We start from the raw sequence: 18322 nt of genomic DNA, 5'->3' as shown, positions 1-18322 counted from the left end.
TATATTTTTGTGTTAATTTGTGTATATACACATATTAGGAGCACAACCCGATGTGCACAAAAATTATCACAACCCCGTTAACTTCATCTCCCATAGAAGTCAATGGTTTTGCATGTTAAAACCAATACCTATGCTAAAAATGTTAATACTACAGTATTAGCTATGAAAAAACTTTGTAAACAAGAGACTATAGCAGAAATCAGCCTTCCAGTGGGGATGGAAAAGACAGAGGCCTAGATTTAGAGTTTGGCGTTAGCCGTCAAAACCAGCGTTAGAGGCTCCTAACGCTGGTTTTTACCGCCCGCTGGTATTTAGAGTCAGTCAGGAAAGGGTCTAACACTCACTTTCCAGCCACGACTTTTCCATACCGCAGATCCCCTTACGTCATTTGCGTATACTATCTTTTCAATGGGATCTTTCTAACGCCGGTATTTAGAGTCGTGGCTGAAGTGAGCGTTAGAAATATAACGACAAAACTCCAGCCGCAGAAAAAAAACAGGAGTTAAGAGCTTTCTGGGTTAACGCCGGTTCATAAAGCTCTTAACTACTGTGTTCTAAAGTACACTAACACCCATAAACTACCTATGTACCCCTAAACCGAGGCCCCCCCACATCGCCGCCACTCTATTAAATTTTTTTAACCCCTAATCTGCCGACCGCACACCGCCGCCACCTACGTTATCCCTATGTACCCCTAATCTGCTGCCCCTAATACCGCCGACACCTACATAATATTTATTAACCCCTAATCTGCCGCCCCCAACGTCGCCTCCACCTACTTACACTTATTAACCCCTAATCTGCCGACCGGACCTCACCGCTACTATAATAAATGTATTAACCCCTAATCCGCCTCACTCCCGCCTCAATAACCCTATAATAAATAGTATTAACCCCTAATCTTCCCTCCCTAACATCGCCGCCACCTAACTTCAAGCATTAACCCCTAATCTGCCGACCGTACCTCACCGCTACTCTAATAAATTTTTTAACCCCTAAAGCTAATTCTAACCCTAACCCTAAATTAAATATAATTTAAATCTAACGAAATAAATTAACTCTTATTAAATAAATTATTCCTATTTAAAGCTAAATACTTGCCTGTAAAATAAACCCTAATATATCTACAATATAAATTATAATTATATTGTAGCTATTTTAGGATTAATATTTATTTTACAGGCAACTTTGTATTTATTTTAACTAGGCCAAAAAAAGGCATGCGGTAGCTACGCGGGTCGTTACCGACAAAACTCTAAATCTAGCCGAGAGAGACTAGTGAATTTATAAGTGTCCCTGCTGCTGAATACAATTAACTCCTACCAGCTGCTTGCCTGAGTACATTATCCATCTATGCAGTTCTTCCCAGGTATTACAAGTCCTAATCATACCTCGTGCAGTAAGTTGCTGATGGTGATACACAATATGATGATGGTACACAATAAGGGCAAATTAGATGCATTTCATGGTTGTATATTTATTTGTCCAGCAAAATAAACACACCCAGATGTTTAAAACTTAATTAATCTTAAAGCTCAAAATTCAATTAACAATGAAAACTATATGATATGATATTGATACAATAAAAATCACAAGTAAGGTAAATCTTAACTCAACAGAATTTTACTTTCAGGAAAGCTGATCACTGCTCTCCTACCTGCCAGGAACCGTAAATAGTGACCTTGAAGTCACTATATCTATTTTACAACTGGAATATCCAGACATCATGTATTGTATAAATATACTTTTAATGAAGGTGGAATTAGTGACTTGCATGCTGCAATGTCTAAAATGCAGTTAGATTATGAAGATCAGAATTATGGCATAATATATTCATAGGCTGTGGAGATTCTAGGGGGTTATGCACCCCATTCATTACTTTGGCACAGCAAACCTCAAATGTATGACAATCCTGACATTCCTAGGTAGTCTCTACTTATATTCCTTTCTGTATTTATATTTCTATATTTTTATGTCTACATAATTATGAGATCTAATGAGTAGACATTTTGACTACACACACACATACAGATGCTCATATACACATATGCTCACACAGGCATACAATCACATATCCATGCATGCACATACACACATACAAACACTTACACACACACACACACACACATGCTCATATACATATATGCTCGCACAGGCATACAAATACATACCCATGCATGCACATACACACATACAAACACTCACATACATACATACACACACATACAGATGCTCATATACATATATGCTCACACATGCATACACATACATACCCATGCATGCACATACACACATACAAACACTTACACACATACATACACTCACACACATACATTCACACACATACAGATGCTCATATACATATATGCTCACACAGGCATACAAATACATACCCATGCATACACATACAAACACTCACATACGTACATACATACACACACATACAGATGTTCATATACATATATGCTCACACAGGTATACAAATACATACCCATGCATGCACATACACACATACACATACAGATGCTCATATACATATATGCTCACACACAGGCATACAGACACATACCCATGCATTCACATACACACATACAAACACTCACTCACACACATACACACATATAGATGCTCATAAACATATATGCTCACACACAGGCATACAAATACATACCCATGCATGCACATACACACATACAAACACTCACACACATATAGATGCTCATATACACATGTGCTCACACAGGCATACAAATACATATCCATGCATGCACATACACACATACAAACACTCACATACATATAGATGCTCATTTACACATATGCTCACACAGGCATACAAATACATACCCATGCATGCACATACACACATACAAACACTCACACACATATAGATGCTCATATACACATGTGCTCACACAGGCATACAAATACATACCCATGCATGAACATACACACATACAAACACTCACATACATATAGATGCTCATTGACACATATGCTCACACAGGCATACAAATACATATCCATGAATGCACATACACACATACAAACACTCACTCACACACATACACACACACATACAGATGCTCATAAACATATATGCTCACACACAGGGATACAAATACATACCCATGCATGCACATACATACATACAAACACACACACACACATACACATAGATGCTCATATACACATATGCTCACACAGGCATACAACTACATATCCATGCATGCACATACACACATACAAACCACTCACATACAGTACATATAGATGCTCATATACACATGTGCTCACACAGGCATACAAATACATACCCATGCATGCACATACACACATACAAACACTCACACACATATAGATGCTCATATACGCATGTGCTCACACAGGCATACAAATACATACCCATGCATGCACATACACACATACAAACACTCAGGGCCGTCTTTAATATTCACTGGACCCAGGACAAAACATTTCTTGGGCCCCCCACCCCATGCAATTTCGCTCTCCACCCCAACATACCAAAAAACAACTAAATCAATGTATTTTATATTTTTTTTTTAAATTATTAGCCCAGCAGTGGACTAATCATTTAAAAAAAAATGAAATAAATTGCAATATTTGAAACTGGACCTAAGCAGTACTAATAAGTAAATAAATATATAAATTCCTCCACTGTGGATTCATTTAATATTCTTTTGCATGTGATTCTGGTGTGAGGTTAGCTGGTTAAAGAGATTTAGGGCAGCCAACAGGAGCAAAGCAAGGTAAAGACTGAGGAGGAAGCATGGAGGTGCAGACAAATATAAGTTTACTGACTGGAACAGCAGAGCTACTATGGGAAACTGTAAAATCTGCGACAGAGAAAGCAAAAACTATAAAAATAAACCTTACATTAATGTGTGAAGTATCAGCATGACACTATGGCCTCTATTTATCAAGGTCTGTCGGACCTGATCCGACAGTGCGGATCAGGTCCGACAGACCTCGCTGAATACGGCGAGCAATTGCTGGTGCAACGCCGCCGCCAGCAGGGGGGTGTCAATCAACCCAATCGTACTCGATCGGGTTGATTTCCGGCGATGTCTGTCCGCCTGCTCAGAGCAGGCGGACAGGTTATGGAGCAGTGGTCTTTGTGACCGTTGCTTCACAACTGCTGTTTCTGGCGAGCCTGCAGGCTCGCCAGAAACACGGGGCATCAAGCTCCATTCGGAGCTTGATAAATATGCCCCTATACATCAGCCACAGCAGCACATGTCACTTATTTGCTAGGAACAAGTTCCCTCTCACCCTGCACTAGACAATGCTGCATTGTGAGGGGCGTGTGTGCACTAACTTATTCTTCCCACTGACACCTTTCTACAAAGCACTGTTCCCCTAACAAACTTCAGTTAGTTGATCTTAGGGCCACAGCAGAAAGAGCAGGGCTAAGGGGACCAGCAGACTGGATCCTGTCTGCCCAAGGCTGCATGGATACAGTGTGAGATGAGTCACACAGCCTCAAGACTGAAGAGAGCAGTGTATGCAGCTGCACAGATGCTCAAATCCTCACGTGCCTGCCACTCCAGCTTTCTGCTGCATGCGCCTACAGTCAGCCCTACCCAGAAACAATCCCTACCATCAGAGCAGTTACCTGGTAACAGTGGTAACCCCAGTAGGACCTTTTCTGATGCAGTGGGAATGGTTGGATGCCGAGTTAGGGCTTTGCATTCAGTGCTGCACAGTGCAGATCTAAAACAGCACATGGCAATAGCTTGGCATGTCACATGACACCGGCACGGTCTGGCACAGTTTTTAAAAAATATATATATATAAGCAGAGTACTTTTGACTGTGACAGTATTAGGACTGAATGCGTGTGTTCCCCATGTCACATCAGCAGTCTGGTATGAACCATAAAAAAAAAAAAAAAAAAAATTCTTTTTTTTTTTTTTTTTTAGGACTCTTGGGCCCCTCAACAGAGACTGGGCTCTGGGCAGCTGCCCCTTTTGCCCTGTGTTAATGACGGTCCTGCAAACACTCACACACATTTAATTTTTATAAGGAATGGCACATTTTATTCTTATCTTCTTTACCATATTTATATATTTTGCATCTATTTAACTATACAGAAAATAACATGGACATTTTTAAAATGTAACTATTCATTTAAAAACATTAGCTAACTAGTGGCCAGATTACAAGTGGAGCCCTAATTAACGTTCCCGCTTGAGTATTAACTGCGCTAGAAGTAATCTTTTTGCGCTCGTCGGGTTGCCCTGGTATTATGAATTAAAGAGTGCAAAAAGTTGAAGTTAGAATATCTTGTGCACATTCACAAATTCCCCCATAGAAGTCAATGGAGCAAAAAAGTGGGAAAAAATGTAACACCCAACTCGTGTGCAAACCCAATCTCATATTCTCATGTACACTAACACTAACCCGACATGAAAATAGGAATATTTCACATTCCATTGTTCTTCGCATACAGGAATATGTTCTATTTATTCATAAATAAATAAATATTTCTATTTATATCTGATGGGTTTTTTTTGTTACAATGTCTATCTATCTATCTATCTATAAAAAACAAGATAATGTTATCCGTGCTGTAACACTATAAACAATGTATGTCACTTTAAGGATAAACAAATCAGTACCTACATAAAAGTAAAACAAATAAGTTCGTTTCCAGAGATTTGGGCAGCAGAAACAAGTGTGGTGTGAAGATTCCCAAAAACTTCACCAAGGAAAACAGATTAAAACAAGGATTGTGAGTCTGCGCCTCAAAGCCGAGGTATAATATAATAAAAACTAAATTTAATTAAAAAAATATAGCACTGAAGTTGTGGGGTATTAGCCCCTATAGCAATGCACTTACTTCCAATTACCTCAATCAATATGAGGTAAGTAGCCGCTGTAAGATACTAAAGCACAGCTTCCACCGGTCTCCACACTGCTCAATGTATTTAGACAATAGGGGATTTAGGATGTCTGGTCCACCGTGCTGCTCCTGAGGTATGGCAATATATACTTCCACTAGACATCCACACTTCTGCCTCTCAACATTTAGAGTGTATATGTAAAAACAAATATACACTCCCAACCATGAACGAGGTGCTGGATAGTTACAGGTGAGAAACACTGGTTCAACAGAGTATTAAGCCATCTGCTGGTCCGATCCGGTAGTCATAACCAATGTTCGGCTGATGTATATGAAGGACTAAGTGTCACTTCTGCTTACAGATCACCAGGTATCTTCAAGGGAAAAAGCCAATCATAATAGATACTTCACTGACAGCACAAAAGTATATATATATTGTATATAAATATACAGTATATATATATTATTATTATCATTTTTTTAATCAATACCTCTTCAAAACTACATTTTCCCATTACTGGGCAGAGCCACCTGAAAATGATGCATGCTCAGTATAGTGAAAATATGAAAATGATCCAATCACTGATATTTATCAGAAGGGGAAGAATAAACAGCATCCCTACTCTTTACTAGTGCCCAGAAAGGAAATACAGTTAGCAATATGTCTTTAAATAAATGTGTTTTGGTACTAATAAAGTTTTATCGACATTCGATGTAGGACCACCTGATGCTCTGAAAAATTTTGCTGACATAAGAAAAGATTGAACAAACTCAGTGACTTGGGTTATGGAAGGACTGGAATAAAGGCTTAATCATCAAGCAATTTTCACCTAGTGGGTAATTTGTTTTTGCATACCAAAGAAGCAACATTAAAGCTACCCCAGGTAAGGTAATATTATCTCTTTTTGCACTGTAGAAAATGAGAGCTGTTCTTTTGGTGGAACAGTAAAACCTGTATGTGACAAGTATTGACGTTCAGGCATTTGACCCTATGTAGGCCCTGAGTAGAGGGTCAGTAGTGGTCAGTGGCAGCAATGGAGCTAATTGTGCAAGGATAAGCTCCTGGTGATGTTTTGTCACAGCTGGTTGGCTGGGTACTAACGGTTGGTGGTAGAAAATGTCTTAATGTTGGAGTAGCTCCTGTTAATGGGTAAGGGGAGGTAGCAGATTTCACACGTTGGGATATCAGGGCAACCAGCTTTTCGTTAGGTTTATATGGAGCATGTTATTCTTAAATGATTGTTTTCTATATTTTAGACTGTTTACATATTTCCCAGCATTTCTCAGGGGCTATCTGGGACAGGGAGGTGGCGGCCCACCAGTGTTTCATGGCGGAGCCACCATAGGAATCTCAGAATAGTAGGCTTGCCATGGGTAAGGTACTGTATGTCTCATTAGGGCAGGGGACAGAGTCAGTTTTTCAAGATTTCTCTGTGGAAACAAGGTTGAAGAGAAAAGAAATGTCCCCTCATTTTGAGAAATTCTTGCAGGCTGAATGTGATGTTAGGTTAGTATACCCAGCTAGACTTCTGATTCATAAGGCAGGAACATCATATGTTGTGAATAATATTGAAGAGGCAAGATCTTTATGTAAAAAAATGGGTATACAGTGAGAAAACTTTATAGAGAATTTTGTAAGCTGTGTAGAAGTCTAATATTTAAATGTATGATGTATCATAATGTAATTTTATGGTCTTTGTATTTTAATTTTTTTTTTTTTTTTATACCTTTTTGGGTTTTTTTTCTCTGTTTGTCTTTGCTCCCTCCTCCACGCTCCTCTTCGACCCCTCGTTCCCTGGCAGTTTGGTCGGTTCACATTTACATAACTATAGATGGGTTACATGGTAAAGTCTCTTAGGGTAAAGATATATGTTAGGGACTCTTAATTTGGTATCATGGAACGTGGGGGGCATAAACTCCCCAATAAAAAGGAAGACCATAATTAAGCATTTAGCAAAACTGAAACCAGACTTGGCTTTCCTGCAAGAGACTCATTTAAATAATTTGGAATATATGAAATTGCAGACTAATTGGGTAGGGGAGGTAATTGCCGCCCCATATAATACGCATAAAAGAGGAGTGGCTATTCTCTTCAATAAAGGCTTGGAATATAAAATAGAATCTACTTTTGTGGATCGGGAAGGGCGATTTTTAATCATAGAAAGTACAATTAATAAAACCCGCTACGTATTGTGCAATATATACGGGCCTAACAAAATTGATAAGTCTTTTTGGGACAAGATGATATCGCTATTACATAAGTATATAGGCCAAAACTTGATAGTGGCAAGTGACTTTAACCTATTGCCAGACCCCACTCTTGATAGATTGAATAAGGGTAATAGTTGCATTCGCGATAGAAAGACTTGTATTCTTCAAAAATTCAGTACACAACTGGGATTATCAGATATCTGGCGTATACAAAACCCTGATTTAAGGGCCTTTACTTGTCTAGCAAAAGGAAAGCAATCTCTCTCCAGAATAGATCTCTTCTTGGTTTCAGAATCCATGATCGGGTTAGAATGGAAAGCAGACATCAGAGATATAACAATTTCCGATCATGCAGTGATTACGTTATCGCTTAACGTTTCTCGCATACAAACAAACAACAATCAAACTATTTTTTCCCCAAATATTTAATGAACAATGTTAATTTTAATAACTGGTTGAATAATCAATGGAGAGAATATGAAAGTCTTAACAAAGCTCATAAAGATAGACCTGAGATATACTGGGAAGCGGCGAAAGCCGTTTTGAGAGGCCAAATTAAGGCATACATGTGCAAACTCAAAAAAAGAACTAGACAACAAGAATTGCAACTAAGCAATCAAGTAAAAAACACATATAGAGCATATATGAGGGATCGTAGAAATGGAAATTGGCAAAAATATATAGATGCCAAGACTACGAGAGATGTGTTTATTAAACAAAGGACTGCGCTAGAACTTCAGAGGCAAAAAGCTTTGTATGGCGGCTTTGCTGGCAGATCTGCCAAATTTTTGGCCAGGTTAACGAAAAAAATGCATCGGAACATAATAACGGCCATTAGATCTAATTCACACAGGTTTGCCAATAACTCAGATATTATCAAAACTTTCTATGATTATTTCTCCAAACTTTATAGAGCTGAAGAATATCCAGTATCTAAACAGAAAGGTTTTTGGGATAGAATTGAGATACCTAAAATCTCTCCAGAAATCTTGGCGGATCTTAATAAGCCGATTGAAGAGGAAGAAATTTCTGAAGCCATTAAAGTTGCTAAAACCAATAAGGCAGCTGGGCCAGACTGCCTCCCCATCGAATTTTATAGGATTCATCCCATCGGAGCATGTTATTCTTAAATGATTGTTTTCTATATTTTAGACTGTTTACATATTTCCCAGCATTTCTCAGGGGCTATCTGGGACAAGGAGGTGGCGGCCCACCAGTGTTTCATGGCGGAGCCACCATAGGAATCTCAGAATAGTAGGCTTGCCATGGGTAAGGTACCGTATGTCTCATTAGTCCTCAGCAATGTGTAGAACAGCTGCCAGGCAAAATACTGTGCTCGTGTCGACCGTGGAAATCTGCCCAATTCCACTATAACAATATGTAACATGGGAATGTCCACAGCACAATTTGCTTAAAAAGTATCTTTATTGACAAAAGATAGAGCGACGTTTCGTGACTACTGTCACTTAATCATGCTATACATACAATACTCAGAGGTGGTTCTTTTAAACAGTTATCTTGGCGCCAATACATTTTACTCTTGAGCGCCCCCTGCTGCACAAAATATCTTACTCTTCAAACCTTCAAAATTTATACAATTTACAACAAGATACTTTTTGTTAAAGATACATAGTTTAAACATTTTTACAGCAGACATACTATCCTATAACATTTAAATCAGTGATAACTAACCCTGATGACAGTACTACATATCTACATACCATTATAAATCAAATTTAATTAAACCTATTCTTCACCAAAAGACTGACCAATCAAAGTCCCTATTCATACCATATGGTACTAATGATCCCAATCTATGAATCCAATGCATTTCTTTTTGTTTCAATATTTTCTCACGGTCACCACCCATTCTCTGCGGACCCACATAGTCTATAACCTGCCATCGGAGCTGACTGATACTGTGTCCTTTCTCTAGGAAATGATTGGATACAGGTGCCTCCCTGTTCCCACATCTAATATTGGAGCGGTGCTGGCTAAGCCTATCTTTCACTTTTCTTACCGTCTCTCCAATATAGATGAGGGAACACGGACATTTAATTAAATAAATTGCATATGTGGTGTCACAAGTGAAGAAATTCCTAATAGTGTACCTTTTACCACTCCTAGGGTGAACAAACTCTTTGCCCCTTATTACTGAATTACAACTAATGCATCCTAAACAAGGATAGCATCCTATATTCTTCTTAGTTAAATGACTCTGCTGTAACTGCTTAGCTGGTCCTATGTCAGACTTCACAAAGTAGTCCCTCAAATTCTTTACCCTTTTATAGGCCATAATTGGTCTCTCCTTAAATTCAACAATGTCATTATTACACCTCTGTAAAATAGGCCAATGTTTATTAATGATTTTAGCTATTTGCCTCCCATGGGCACTAAACTGTGATGTAAAAATCATTCTCTTCTAGCTGGGGACTTCAATATGACTTGGGACCCAATACTAGACAGAAAAAGAACTTCCCGGACAAAACACACTACCCCTCCTGCTCAACTCTCCCAAAAGTTCAGACAAATCATTACTCACTTCTGCTACTTCGATGTATGGCGTTCACTTCATGCCAGGGATAGAGACTACACTCACTTCTCATTTCCTCATAAAACATACTCCAGACTCGACTATGTTTTTTGCTCGGCAGAAACCCTTGACCAAGTCAAACACTCTACCATCTCCCTATGCCCATGGTCTGATCACGACTTAGTCACAGTAACCCTCCGTTCAGTGGAACGACATAATGTTAAGCCTTCATGGCGCCTCCCGCAGGACATCCTACAGGATGCTGCATTTAAGGAAACCTTGAGACAAGACATAGCCTTCTACTGCCAAACTAATGACAATAATCAGGTCAGAGACGACACACTATGGGGGGCGGCAAAGGCCACCTTTAGGGGTCTCATAATTAAAAAACAAGCTCACCTCAAAAAACTATCTGGCCTACCCCTTTCCAAATCTCATATCGAATTACGTCGTCTAGAACTCCTAAACAGAAATACTCCCTCAGATGAAAACACAGCTCAAATTATACAGATTAAAAATCATATTAACCAACTAGAGCTAAAACGCACTCAGGCTAATTTATTTAAACTGAAACAGATTACTTACCACAAGAGTAACAAAGCAGATACACTATTAGCAAATAAACTTAAAAATAGGACAAGCACCTCAAGAATACATCAGATTCAATTTGAAAACCAGACATACCGCAAACCCTCAGACATTGGTACTTGCTTTGAGAGATTTTACTCAAACCTATACAATTTAGAAAAAAATGCAAGCGACAAACTAACTCCTGTTGACAAGATTAGCTCCTTCCTTCGCAACTTAAATCTCCCCTCATTGTCGCCTGACGACCAAGAAACACTCTCATCCCCCTTCACCTCTAAGGAAATCAAATACATAATAAAGCATCTAAAACCTTTCAAAACTCCGGGCCCAGATGGCTACTCGGCAGCCTTCTACAAAACATACACAAACGAACTAACCCCACTACTCTTAAGATTTTTTAACTATGCTAGAGAACAGGGTAGGTTTAGTCAGGAATTCCTGGAAGCAACGGTGATTACTATCCCTAAGCCCCAAAAAGACCCATCTTTATGCTCCAATTACAGACCAATCTCCCTAATTAATTTAGACATTAAAATTTACGCTAAATTATTTGCTACACGCATATCTAAATTACTCCTGAAACTCATAAACCTAGACCAAGTAGGATTTATCCCTCATCGCGAAGGACCAGACAATACTAGACGTCTCTTAAACATCTGCACTGAATCCACCAGACTAAATAGGCCATTCTCTGTAATCTCATTAGATGCAGAGAAGGCTTTTGACCGTGTTAGATGGTCCTACTTATGGGAAACCCTTAAAATCTTTGGTTTCCCAGATCAAATTATCAAAGCGATACAGGCCCTTTACTCCACTCCCACAGCAGTAGTTAGAGGCCTAGGCTTTGCCTCACCCCCCTTCCCAATATCTAATGGCACCAGACAAGGGTGTCCACTCTCACCCCTTCTTTTTGCCCTGGCAATCGAACCATTAGCAGAACAAATCAGACAAGATATAAAAATTGATGGCATCCGCCTACATGGCACTATCCACAAAATTGCACTCTTTGCAGACGACATCACAATATTCTCATCAGACCCCCTATCTTCATTCCCGAGACTGATAGAAATCTTAGACTCCTTTGGAGACATGTCACATTACAAGTTAAATCTAGATAAAACAGAAATCTTTACTTGGGGAATTCCACAGAACACAGTTGACACCCTCAGAGTCCGATATAGAGTCCACTGCGTCAATAATTTTATCTCCCATTTAGGCGTTAAGATATCGAATAATATCCCTCAGATGATCAAAGACAACTACCTGCCCCTTTTAACCGAACTGCGCACCCTGAAAGACAAATGGGACTACACTTATATCTCATGGATAGGTAGGTTAACAGCCCTTAAAATGTCTTTTCTACCTAAAATTACTTATTTATTTAGATGTCTACCTCTCCGTATCCCGGGATATCTACTTCGCCAATTTCAGAGTGAATTTACAAAATATATATGGCAACACAAACCCCCCAGAGTGGCGCATAAAGTCCTTCAAAGCCCCCTTAGTAGAGGAGGTATAGCCTCCCCATCAATAACTAGGTACTATGAAGGAGCCATGCTCACCCATATCTCGCAATGGGGTGCGAAAGATTCCCCTAGCAAATGGAAAACCATAGAACAAGCCTCCCTCCCAAGCCATATATTTTTACCCGATTTAATTTGGATCCCTGCCCATCTAAGACGTACCTCAGACATTAGCAATAACATAATACGAGAATGCCTCACCATATGGGATAAGCTAAGACACTACCTACACATCGCCCCACATCCTTCACCTATTACCCCCTTGACAGGTCTCCTACGAGGCTTACCTGACTCTCATCCTAATACTTGGACAAGAATTGGAATACAAACAGTAGCTGACCTCTGGGTTACTTCACCTTCCCCGCACTTCGTGACACTCTCAGAAATAAAAGCTAGCTCCAACTTACCCAGGTACAAGACATACGAATACACAAGACTAAAGAGCTTTCTTATTAGCTGGGGATTTCGACCTGAGTTACACCGACCCCGTACACTCTGGGAAGCGACTTGGCAACAAGGTAACAAACTTCACAGACCATTGTCAATGCATTACACCTTAATAGGAAACACAGACTCTGAGAATAAACTTCCTCACTTGCTCGCATGGGAATCAGTGCTGAACTTGACCCTGTCTCCACAAATATGGCATCATGTCATTTCCCTCACTAAAAAAGCACTACACTGTGTCACACTCTTCGAAACATATTATAAACTCTTAACGAACTGGTACCTTACCCCTGCGAGACTTAACAAAATGTTTGTCTCTACCTCTCCTTTATGCTGGCGTAATTGTGGCAAAAAAGGAGACTCTCTACACATATGGTGGGAATGCCCCAGGTTAAAACCCTTGTGGAGTACCTGCTTCCGTACACTAGGGAGATTAGGCATAACACTTCCTATAACCCCTTCTAGTGCCCTCTTACACATAGGCATTACTAAACTTCCTAAACATCAAGCATACCTAACAATCTATTTGCTAACAGCTACTAAAGCGACAATAGCCAAGGCTTGGAAAACCGAGACGCCCCCAAAATGGTCATGCATCCTAAACTATATGGCATACATCTACAATATGGAGAAACCTATTTTTTACTCTCTGAATAATTCAGACCTATTTGAACTAGTGTGGGCAGACTGGCAATCTAATCACTCCATTACTTGGACCCCGAACTCCAGAGTAAACGCACACTAGGCAACCTTCTCCATGTACCATCCGCATATGAACTAAACCTCTGCCTCTAATAACAACCCCTCCTTTCCTCCCTCCCCAGTCCCTCCCCCCACCCCAGTCAACTCACCTCATCTGACTCGAACTATACTCTGTTCATTTTCCTCATTTTATGAACACATTCTGATCTGGCACATTTTTAGTGTATCATTTTTTGTTTTTGTTTTTTTGTTCATACTTTCTGTAGGAGCCTGCGAGCTCCAAATTGTTTATTATGTCACTATCATATTTGAGAAATCTTTACTAATAAAAATTTTTAAAATTAAAAAAAAAAAAAAAAAAAAAAAAAAATCATTCTCTTGTTCTTCTCCTTATGATCTTTATTAGTGGTAAGGTTATTGCTGCATTTATCTAATGCATATTGGGGATAACCTCTATTGCGGAATTTTTCTTGCATTTCTTTAATCCTTTTATTTAGATTATCTGTCTCTGACACGATACGGTGGACTCTCATCAACTGACTCTTAGGTAAGGATTCTACCAAATGACGTGGATGGAAACTATTGAATTCTAGCAATGTATTCCTATCTGTTTCTTTTGAATATAAATCAAATTCCAATTTAGGACCTTTCTTATAAACTCTAGTGTCCAAAAACATGATACTCTCCTCACTGTAATTCAGTGTAAATTCCAAATTTCTCACAGAAGAATTAAGGTCTGTTACAAATTGAACCAGGGAGTCCACGGGGCCCCACCATACGCCAAATATATCGTCTATGAAGCGCCACCAGGCTCCTCCATAGTCTTTAAACCATTTATTTTCATAAACTATATTCTCTTCAATCATGCTCATAAATAAATTGGCGTATGATGGGGCCACGTTGGACCCCATGGCTGTACCTCTTATCTGTATATACCAATCATCCTGAAACAAAGTAATTCCAGTACAGAATCAAGCCCAATAATTCTTCTATGAAAACATTTTGTTGTGGGGTATAACCCCCATTTACATGTAAAATTTTCTTAATAACCCCCATACCTGTCTCATGCTTTATACAGGTATAGAGGCTTTTAACATCTAATGTATACAATACAAAGCGGTCGCTAGGTAAATGCAATTCTCTCACCTTTTGCAAAAAATCACCTGTGAACTACATTTATGAACTACATTTTACGACCTCAGGCTGCAACAATTTGTCAATAAAAATAGATACATTAGAAAAGGCAGAATCTATACTGGAAATAATTGGCCTGCCTGGAGGAGCAGCAAGGTTTTTGTGAATCTTTGGTATAGTATAAAAAAAACGGTGTTCTTGGTGACTTATTGTATAAAAAATCTCTCAATTTTAAGTCAATCACCCCAACCTTAACTGCCCTCTCCAGACAGGCCAATAACTCTTTTTGTATCCTATGAACAGGATTTTGTGACAATTTCTTATATGTTTCAGGGTCATCTAGTTGTTGTCTGATTTCCCTAATGTAGTACTGTCTATCGATAACCACAGATGCCCCTCCCTTATCGGCTCCCTTCAGGATAACATTTTTCAATTTACCCTGAAAGGACTGTAATGCTTTCTTTTCAACTTTATTTACATTACTTTTTACCTTCTTACCATCTCTAAGGACCTGGTGTTGCAATTTATTTACGTCTAAATTCACAAGTTGTATAAACGTATTTATACTATCGTTATGGATTAATAGTGTATAGTTACTCTTTTTCCATAGACCCAACTTTTTAAGAGTCCAATTCCCAGAATCTTTATCGGGGGTATTATGCTTTGCACTCACATCACCAAATTGTACTCTCAATTTAATGTTCCTGTAGAACCTATTCAGATCTTTATTTATTTCAAAAAAGTCAGTCTGTTTGCTTGGACAAAACGAAAGTCCTCTATTGAGGAGTGCTAGCTCACCATCATCCAGTGTGACTCCAGATATGTTCACTACTGTCGATTCCTCCGTTGGATTTCCTGACCGGTGCCTTTCTTGCGGTGCTTTCTACCCGCTCTCCGCTTGTATCGCTTTCGCTCAGACTCGTGGAACTTGACGTCACATCCGTTGAGACGCCTTCCGTATCACGTGCAGCTTTCTTGTGTTGCTGATTGGTCGTACGTCTACCTCTGGTTTGTTTACCCCGGTTGCCATGGGGACCCTGTCGCCATCTGTAGACCCAGCCTTGTAAGTAATCCTGTTCATCCCGAACAAATTTCGTCCGCTTTCTTTCTTTTAGCTCTTTTTGTAGGCGATCAATTCTTTCATCTGTCTGTGTTATCAGATTTTTAAGATCTTCCTCAGAGATTTGGCCGGAAAGTTCCTATTTGACGGTAGCCAGTTCCATTTCCTGTTTAGCCATTTCCTTGGTAAGGGATTCCACTGTATGTACAATTAGATCAAATGAGCACTTGTTGATAATTGCCTCAAACTTGTCACAGTATTCTTTGTTATTTTTCAACAAAGTAGGGCAAGTGCTCATTCGTAACCCCCTCGGGATCCTCTTAACACGATAGTATTCTGCAAGGGTTGTTATATGCAGGTCCCAGGCTGTATTCCTGTATCGCAACTTTTCATATTGCTTGGTAAGTTCATCAACTGGGTTAACTCTTAGGAAGTCTCTAGACCCCCTGGTCAGGGTCGTTATTCGAACTGCATCGGCCTCTGAGTATGCAAACATATTACCTCCCACAGGAGACTTGCCAACAAGATCCATCTTTAAATTTGAAATCTTGCAAAATGCCGGCTGCACGTTCTAGGGCAGTGTTAATCAATCCTCAGCAATGTGTAGAACAGCTGCCAGGCAAAATACTGTGCTCGTGTCGACCGTGGAAATCTGCCCAATTCCACTATAACAATATGTAACATGGGAATGTCCACAGCACAATTTGCTTAAAAAGTATCTTTATTGACAAAAGATAGAGCGACGTTTCGTGACTACTGTCACTTAATCATGCTATACATACAATACTCAGAGGTGGTTCTTTTAAACAGTTATCTTGGCGCCAATACATTTTACTCTTGAGCGCCCCCTGCTGCACAAAATATCTTACTCTTCAAACCTTCAAAATTTATACAATTTACAACAAGATACTTTTTGTTAAAGATACATAGTTTAAACATTTTTACAGCAGACATACTATCCTATAACATTTAAAGCAGTGATAACTAACCCTGATGACAGTACTACATATCTACATACCATTATAAATCAAATTTAATTAAACCTATTCTTCACCAAAAGACTGACCAATCAAAGTCCCTATTCATACCATATGGTACTAATGATCCCAATCTATGAATCCAATGCATTTCTTTTTGTTTCAATATTTTCTCACGGTCACCACCCATTCTCTGCGGACCCACATAGTCTATAACCTGCCATCGGAGCTGACTGATACTGTGTCCTTTCTCTAGGAAATGATTGGATACAGGTGCCTCCCTGTTCCCACATCTAATATTGGAGCGGTGCTGGCTAAGCCTATCTTTCACTTTTCTTACCGTCTCTCCAATATAGATGAGGGAACATGGACATTTAATTAAATAAATTGCATATGTGGTGTCACAAGTGAAGAAATTCCTAATAGTGTACCTTTTACCACTCCTAGGGTGAACAAACTCTTTGCCCCTTATTACTGAATTACAACTAATGCATCCTAAACAAGGATAGCATCCTATATTCTTCTTAGTTAAATGACTCTGCTGTAACTGCTTAGCTGGTCCTATGTCAGACTTCACAAAGTAGTCCCTCAAATTCTTTACCCTTTTATAGGCCATAATTGGTCTCTCCTTAAATTCAACAATGTCATTATTACACCTCTGTAAAATAGGCCAATGTTTATTAATGAAAGATAGGCTTAGCCAGCACCGCTCCAATATTAGATGTGGGAACAGGGAGGCACCTGTATCCAATCATTTCCTAGAGAAAGGACACAGTATCAGTCAGCTCCGATGGCAGGTTATAGACTATGTGGGTCCGCAGAGAATGGGTGGTGACCGTGAGAAAATATTGAAACAAAAAGAAATGCATTGGATTCATAGATTGGGATCATTAGTACCATATGGTATGAATAGGGACTTTGATTGGTCAGTCTTTTGGTGAAGAATAGGTTTAATTAAATTTGATTTATAATGGTATGTAGATATGTAGTACTGTCATCAGGGTTAGTTATCACTGCTTTAAATGTTATAGGATAGTATGTCTGCTGTAAAAATGTTTAAACTATGTATCTTTAACAAAAAGTATCGTGTTGTAAATTGTATAAATTTTGAAGGTTTGAAGAGTAAGAGCAGGGGGCGCTCAAGAGTAAAATGTATTGGCGCCAAGATAACTGTTTAAAAGAACCACCTCTGAGTATTGTATGTATAGCATGATTAAGTGACAGTAGTCACGAAACGTCGCTCTATCTTTTGTCAATAAAGATACTTTTTAAGCAAATTGTG

At 39.1% G+C, this 18322-nt stretch overlaps 1 protein-coding gene across 1 annotated transcript in view; it reads right to left on the bottom strand.

The window, feature by feature from the left end:
- The window catches only part of CREB5 (cAMP responsive element binding protein 5), an 823361-nt gene that overhangs the window by 332655 nt on the left and 472384 nt on the right, over window positions 1–18322 (bottom strand). The window lies entirely within an intron of this gene.

Source organism: Bombina bombina, chromosome 5 (assembly GCF_027579735.1).
Source record: "Bombina bombina isolate aBomBom1 chromosome 5, aBomBom1.pri, whole genome shotgun sequence".
Lineage (NCBI taxonomy): Eukaryota > Metazoa > Chordata > Amphibia > Anura > Bombinatoridae > Bombina > Bombina bombina.
Note: the sequence above shows the minus strand (reverse complement) of the source record. Positions and strands in the feature narration are given on the sequence as shown.